Raw genomic sequence first — 8628 nt, 5'->3', positions numbered from 1 at the left:
AACCATGTATTCATGTTCTAAACACAAATAATTACTGGACTACATTCGTAATCAGATTCTTAGAAACTGAACCCAAATATGTCAGAATTGTTGTTTTATTTTATTGTACAGATAGTCTTATTTAGTTTAATAAAACGTTCCTTTTAATGTAAAGTTAATTTATTAGTTCTGTTAGAAAAGATTTATAGACAAAAAATTAATTTATGTTTTAACTTTAATCTTTAACGAATTGTGACGCGTACCTACTTACTTACAAACACGCATTTTGTGAACTAAATAAAAGTAAAAGTTACCTAATTTCTACGTACCTAAGTTTCCAGATTTCAAACTCTAGTTCGACATAGAAAACACAGTAAAAACCAAAAGGGCTGACAGCTCCATGGTAATACAGTCAGAATAAAAATTGCAAATGTATTCGAGAGAGGTGCAAAAAAGAATGTATGGTAAAATACAATAGAGTTGGGAATTCTAATACATGCAACCCGGGCGGTCGTTTTTCGTGTGGCCCCGTTCTGTAAGGACTGAAATCTTTATTTATTAGAATCGGTAAATTATAAACGTCCAGTGTTTTATGTCCGTCGCATTGTTATTGATGTCCCACAAAAACCGGCCGCCGTCCCATACACTATCATTGAACAGAAATTAAGCTATGATTCACATTTTTTTGTTATTTTTTATAATTTTATCTAATTCTACTATTTAATTATTATAGTTACCGTAGTAATCTACGGTGTCAATTCACGATTGAATTAGTGCTACTATTTGCAATGAGTTTTGTTACAATGTCAAATCTGCGTGTCTAACAACTAGGTAAGTACTAATCAACTACAAACATCGAGCTACAAAGATAAAACAAAATGAAGACATTCAAATTTCGAACTATCAGAACTAAAAATTGGAAGTTGCCAGTTACATTTCATTGCATCGTTGCCTTTTAAATGTAACCATCTCAATTCGTGCTCGGAATTCAAATGTGAAGGTGCGGAAACGACACACGACGCACGCGGCCAGTGGGAACCGCATTGTTCCACTATCAATGCGAGACAAGTGTTTACAGCGCCACCTAGCGGGCCATATCCGACATACAGAATTATCCGACCATAAAGTACAACGAAAACACATTAAAAAAAGATAAAAGTATGAAGTTACATTTAAATTATTATTATTATACTTTTATGGTTGTCATAATACTTAATACCAAGGAATTAAGCTTTAAGTGTTAGATTAGATTAGATTTTAGAGAAGTTATATTCAGTTTAACTTAAGTATCTGTAGTTTTGAGTGTATTAATTTGTAAAAAATATACACGAATATTATTAATTACCTTCCAAATTATTTATAGCAATAAGTCGCTTATTTACTTGTTATTATTCTAATAAGATTAGGAAACCTTTCATTTATTCTCTTTAAAATCTAGTCAGCCGGTTTTTATACTTTAATAACTCTAAACTAATTTTTTTAACACGCGTAGTAATCGCGTAGTCGCGACTACGATCTACTACGAAATTGCTACGAAGACACTACGCTGTGGCTACGCAATTGCTACGCGTTACGTTGCGTAATTATTATTTGTATTCATGCAATTTATTGATATGATTTTTTTTCACTAACAACAAACATAGATTGAATTACTATGTTTAATAATAAAATCTGAACCCTAATATCATATGCCCATCAGTATTTCTAGTGTAATTGTTAGTCAGGCGACACAGATTCAGTAGCAGCTATGCAAAATACGAAACAAAACAAATCCGAAAAGATCCTCTTAAAAGTGTACCATCGGAACTTTTTTATGCGTTTCCCCTTTAGCAGGGATATAATTCACAGAAATCTTTATAGTTCTTTGTGTAGGGGAGAGTGGTGGGCGCCCCGCGGGGTTCTGATGATGAGTTACTGGCTGTCCTGGCTGTACCGGCGAGCAGTAGGCCGGAACACGGAAGTCACCCCTCCGGCCGGCGTCATCCCGCCTTACTTCCGATACCAATCGCCGGGCCTTAGCTAACAGTACGCGTATCTCATAATTTATTGACAATTTCGCAACTTTGCGATTGTTGTAGGGTGTCGGGAGTTTGTAGCGTTGTAAGAAATCGAGGGCAGGGTGTTTCTTATTGGTTATGCATGGTTTAGCATTCAGTATATAAGAATTCGTAGGTTCATTTCTTGTTTTGGAATATTTAAGTATCAAATGTAGTAAAGAATTATATTACCACATAATCAAGTCCCCAAAACAAGAGCATAATTTGAATATAAATTTTTCATCTTTCTTTTATAGTGACTTCGTACTCTTATCAGATTAAATAACGATATTTTTTTCCAATAAGAACTTATAAGAAAAACCATACAAAATCCAATTTAATTACACTCAAACATCACATTGAATCTTATTTTAATAACAATAAAATACAAAATCTGCATATAAAAGGATCGTACACGGTAACGCAGTAGTAATAATACATATAAAGCCAGGATTACACCTTGTCATTGAGTGGGCTCGCCGTGCAGATTACCAGGCGCCCATAAGCCGTGGTGTACATCAATCATAGGACAGCGTCACAGCAGCCACGTGTCGACAATAAGGCGATGTACTCGACGGCGGCGCACAACAATATTCATAAATAACTTAGTAACAATAGTGGGAGGTCACGTGGCGTGCGCGTGCGGCGCCGGCCTAACGCCACATCTAATTATTTGCACATACCCACATAAATGCTCCTCAAAGTGCTTTAATAAAGAACTCTTTGGCGGTGCTTCTAGTACTTGCGTGGTACTTGTCTTGATTGAATGGGTTCCTAAAGAACACTTAATTACTTACATGCTATTTCTTATAAAGTCAAGGTCAAAGTATTTATTTGGGAAACATAGGGTACATTAGAGGTTGTAGGGTATGCTGCTATACATGAAGAGATCCTGCTATTTTTTGCTTTGGGAAGCGTACAAATTTTTACAATGTGTCATAAAAATATGTAAGGAAATAAAATAAATGTCAATAGCGTGTAAAAATAAATTTTATTGAATCATTAATGATAATTAATTTGTTTAGTTATACCATTATAGTATAGTCATTCCTATTTCACACAAAAAATATAAACTAACTGTTGTTGCGTATATATGTATCTAACTTAGAACAATTAACCTCTGTCTCAGTCTAGATTAAAAAAATATACTTCAAAAATCAACCCGCAAATCTATCTCTCAGAAACTTAGAACAAAATCATATGGCTATGAAAATATATACGGAAGTAAATATATCAGAAAGCTTGCAAGCAGCCAAAAGTGTCAACAGGAACGGAAACGAAGACATGGTGCTATGGAACCAGCCAGACTCATACAAAATGTATGAAATATATTTCCCAAAATAAAACCAAACAACGGAAAAGAATTGTAATTCACTCAAACAAAACGATTATACAGCACTTTTTTAGCATAACAAAAATCTATACTAAGATAGTAAAAATAATTGTAACTGGACGCCATTTTCCTGTTCTAGAATATTATTCTTATAATGCCGATATCAGTCGTAAAATACGTACGCAAGTTACTTGAAAATAATATACATACTACGCTTTCTGTACTATTCTACTATAAAAACCTACTGACTTTTTGAAATAAATTTCATTGTTGAAAATTTTATTTTTGTAATTTTCGTCTTCATTTTTTTCGAGAACAATTAACTAAAAGTTAGTAAAATCTTAAATAATCGCTTAGTTTTTTTTAATAAATATTACCTTCGAAATCTAACGCCAATTTAAAAAAGCAATAAAACCAACCATTACTTTTTAAATCAATAAAAAAAAGAATCCAAATAACCAGCCAGTATTCAATAAATATCATAAACAAGGAGTGTTTACTTATTCATGCCCTTTCAAATATAATCTGTGTTCGTCTAGTCCCCTTGCGAGTGTAAGTGAAATAACCCATAGCTTGCGGTGCCCGGCGGCGGCTGAGCCATACGCAAACATTAGTTAACTCGAGTGTAAATGAAAACTTATTTGATGGAAAATGATTTAATGACTTTCTGCGATAGTTTAGGGTGCCATCCTCCCATTTATAGTCTTAATCGAATAAAATACTGAGCAGGAATTATTAATTTCGAATAAAAAATATTTAAAATATTAATCATAGATTTGTTTATAAAAAAACTGCTAAAAGTAATTAGTTAAAAACAATGATAATTACAGTCTAATAGCAAAAAAATAACAGGTAAATAGACAAATAAAAAAGTTCAACAAATGATATTGATGGAATAAACCAATATATATGTTTCAAAAACACTATTTCAATACACGCACACACTATACAATAGTGTAACATCAACAAAAAGATACGACGAGGATGGGATTCGAACCCACGCGTGCAGAGCACATTGGATTAGCAGTCCAACGCCTTAACCACTCGGCCACCTCGTCATGTCTGAGGCACGCGAAATTACGTAATACGTTACGAAGAGGGGCCTGACTTGTACTACTAGTAGTTTTGATGGGTGAAAGAGTGGTTTGTGATGAGCTGTGACGTCACCTTTTATCGAGCGTTGACCCCCAATGTTTGTTAGCGCTAACCATGAATGGCATTGAAATTTTAAGATGGCTACTTAATAGGCACTATGTTTTGCAAATAAAATGTGTACTATTTCACTATAAATGTAAGATTAGGTATTTTATTACTACATACATGTAATTACTATTAGTTAGTACAAATTGCCTACAGTGACGATAAATAAACTGATTAGATATGTGAAATGAATGACTTGCATGTTGTAGATGCCTATTCTAGTACGGTATTTAATGATTTGTACGAATTTTCGTTATATTAGTTGTAAGTATGAGCTATAAATCAATTTTGGTCTAGGTAAGTTTGATAAAGAAATTAATATTTCTATCAATTATTTTATAGCGCTATTCCAGCAAGATGACTACATTGTTTGCAGCAAGTCTTATCTGCAGTCAGCAGTCTGATATTAAGTATTAACAAAAATATTTAATCGTACATACTCAATTAGGTAATACTCACTACATTAGATTACACTCATTTAGACTGGCGCCTTGGGCGAGGCAAAAGGGAGTGTCAGACTCTCATTGACTAAAAACCACTCCATTCCTACTTCGAGCCGGAGCACCGGTAACTTGCTAGGTAGTCCGCAGATCCGGGTCATTTTGTTGAACTTAAGAACAGTCTTAGACCTCACAGTCTGTGTCTGATAAACTACATTTCAGTCTACCTGCCTATAAAGAGACCTGTAGCTCCAAGATAACGAGGTAGTGAAATTTAAATAATAAACCAAACTACTACAAAATAATTTTCCGAAATTACTTAAAAATCACCATCTAAAATCTACTGTAATATCAAAAGAATATTAATAAGAGATCAAAGATCACCAGTTACCCATTATAAACCAAAAAATAAAGTTAATCTCCAAACAAATTGAAGTGTATGTTACGTTATTTGTGTTTCTATATCCACAATACTTTGAACATTAGAATAATAATATTAAAAGCTCATGTAATGCGGCCATAACTCGACGCTAGCGCCGCTCAATGACTAATGATGTACAAAAGTATTATAATGATCAACAAGCCTCATTTATTCTTGCTATGAAGTATAGGAAATCGGAATGTATGGTGGACAGCTAATGAAATATGTTTGTGCTAGAAAAAATGGATGTTGTGCCAATATCTGCTTAAGATATGTAGTTATGAGTCATTTTCTATTTAAATAAGTATTTGCTCACGATTGTCCCGTTGTGATGGGAGATTTTATGGTTTGTTGTGTACCTAAAAGGTTTTGATGTTACATTGAATTGGTACAAAGTAGATACATAAAATTGAAGGTACTGGGTTACAATTCAAGCGGGTATACATAGGTAGGTATTTGCTACAATGTGAGATAGAACAATTGTGAAAATGTTAATACCAACATTAGAATTCGTAGGGCATTTCTAAACAGGCTTGGCGTGGACCGACGTAGATCAATATAAATTAAAAGTCTAGGTTTAAGAAAATTCATTGTTTTACTTAACTAGGTATGTCTCTATTAGAATTAGGTACATATCTGTGGTACACTTTAATTATAGGAGCTTATTGAAATTGTAAAGATTTTCATCTAGAAAGGTCGGACATATTAACTGAAAACTCAATCTACATTGCTGGCAGGTCCACCACAGGTACTATTTATAATACAATCTTCATTCCAAATAATGTTTCGCTATTGAAGCGAATGTTCGAACAAATTGTCCTGTGTCAGTCTCTCTCATTGACAATATTTTACCAACAAATGGTGTTCCGAGGCGCCAGTCACGACTCGCGCCGTCTCCTGAATATGACAAATAACATTAAAAATGAAACTACACGAATACCAACATAAAATAAAAATGTCAAAAATTTAAATTAAGGATTAAAATATTTAAATTTAGTGCGGCTACGTCCCGGGCCGTGCCCGGCGAGCGCCGGCCGTGTGTCGTACGCTACGGACCACACTGCTCACTTACTATGGAATGGGACCTTGTATGGATACAGGTAACCTATTTAAGTAAGCAGGTATTCTAACATTTACACTGCATCTCGATATCCAACGGCAGATAGAATTTGTTGAGAGAAATGAAGTTGATAAAGATGATATAAGATTACTTATTGTCATCTGTTGTCTTGTAGCCTTAAAACCTTCAATACTACAAAATGTGAAAAGCTTACATCCACAGATTACACCACCTTTCACAATAAAACACTTAAAGAATAATTCATTAACCAATCAATCCTCAATAAATTGAAAACAAGGCAATGTTATAAGATAAAACATTCCAATAACATAAAAGCCTGAGCCTGCAATAAAAGTCGTCTCCATGTTAGCTCACGTGGCCGAATACTATAAATTAATGGAGTGTACTGTGCCAGAGAATTTTAAATATTTGAAAGCACAGTTTAGAAAAAAATCAAAATCTCCACCACAGCATAATATATTACGTAAAATAAATAATACAATCATGAAGTAGTTATAAATGTAGTGTTTATAAAACGTAATCGTAGTTTTATGGACCATATATTTGGAGGACGGCCGTCAGGATGCGTGTCGTTGTCGTGGAGCGAACTTCACCTTTTCTGTTTATTAATTAGTTGCTGCGACATTAAGGGATGTCTGAGATATTTAAGTTAACAAAATAAGAAGATTTGATAAAGCTTTTATAGGTTTTGCTTTATCCTCTAATTACTTGGCAATCATAACAGGTATGTAACTGAAGAAATGTTACAGTTACATTAATTGCAATTCTTGCTCTGCAGTCTATCTTAATATTACAATCTCATTACATAATCGTCTGCAATAATCAGATGATCAAATTCGCTGTTTAACTAACTACAAAACTCATCACAACTGACTGCAACACTTGAAGCAATAAATTATTATCTTTGGAAACACGGTGTACATCGAAATTAGCGTCAGGTATAGTCATAGAGTAGAATGATCTGTAGTTGACAGGTCATAATTCGCGCCCCTACCCGCCGTACTTGTAGGGATGTGCTCGACAGCCGACCTTTGTGTACTAATAGCAGGTACAGTGTCGACGGAGCCTGTCCGACGCACTCCCCCACATCACTGGGAAGGGAAACTCAATTTCTTTTTGACAGCAACATTAAAGACTCGACAAATTTGTAAAATCAGGTCTCTTATTAAACTATATCGACGCGTGTCCCATTTGTTTTTTTTTTTAATTAATACCCAAAGTAGTTACAATGTTCCTTACCGGTTCTTACCGGTGGTACCGAGAACCATTTTACAAAATCGAAGTAATTTCAAAGTATGCAAATTTATCTATTGGTAAGCAGTTATAAAGTAGGCAATCGTAATGATATTCTTATATAAGCAACTGACAATTACTGTAATCTTCTAAAAACTCTAATTATTTCAGTAATCTACCTATCTATCAGGTTTTATAACGAGTAACAGCGCAAATAATATCTTCTCTTTTGCGCCACAGACCATTGATGCATTAAATTACTTATTTTTTTCACTGGCTACTTTTACAAGTGTCTTAAAACTCCCTTTCAAAATCAAGATGGACTAATAAATAATCAGCAAATTCAGATATCGTTTTTATGAAACAATTGATTGATGTTGCTTACTCAAAATTCGAATGTGATTACATTTTTTAGCCAGTCGGTGTGTATCAGGGGTGACAAACATTTCCACTGTAAGGTAAGTAACACCTATTTTGTTGACGGGGGAAACCTTCCAAAGGTGCTTTCGGCTTAGCTTTTCGGGAAAAAATAGGGATTGTGGAATTTTACCTCACTATAACCTCCCCGGTGGCCTAAAGGAGGCACCAGGTCCTCTTAGCAGACCAACCCCGGAGAAGATTAGTAATACGTAAGTACCTATTTACTAAAAATATAACTTTAAAGCTATACTGTTAGAATATTCCGCATATTTTATATTTTGCTCTAACATCAATAAGAAGATTCAGATAAATATAGTGTCTAATGGGTTGCTTCATTTTAAACCTGTACAAACACTTCAATAACATTAGATTTGTAGGAGTAGATTAATAAATATACATTGTAGGATGCTTGCAATAAACACTTACAGATTGCCATCCCTATTTCATATTCCAAATAGAGGTGAAAAAAAAATTGTATTGTTTTA

At 34.1% G+C, this 8628-nt stretch overlaps 1 non-coding gene across 1 annotated transcript; it reads right to left on the bottom strand.

The window, feature by feature from the left end:
• Positions 1 to 4324: 4324 nt before the first annotated feature.
• Trnas-gcu (transfer RNA serine (anticodon GCU)) lies at positions 4325 to 4406 on the bottom strand. Its single transcript has one exon. It is a non-coding gene; the product is annotated as a tRNA-Ser (tRNA).
• Positions 4407 to 8628: the final 4222 nt, after the last annotated feature.

The sequence above is a fragment of the Spodoptera frugiperda genome, chromosome 12 (genome assembly GCF_023101765.2).
Source record: "Spodoptera frugiperda isolate SF20-4 chromosome 12, AGI-APGP_CSIRO_Sfru_2.0, whole genome shotgun sequence".
NCBI classification, from domain to species: domain Eukaryota; kingdom Metazoa; phylum Arthropoda; class Insecta; order Lepidoptera; family Noctuidae; genus Spodoptera; species Spodoptera frugiperda.
The sequence above is the reverse complement of the archived record's forward strand: the minus strand, read 5'-3'. Positions and strand labels throughout refer to the sequence as shown.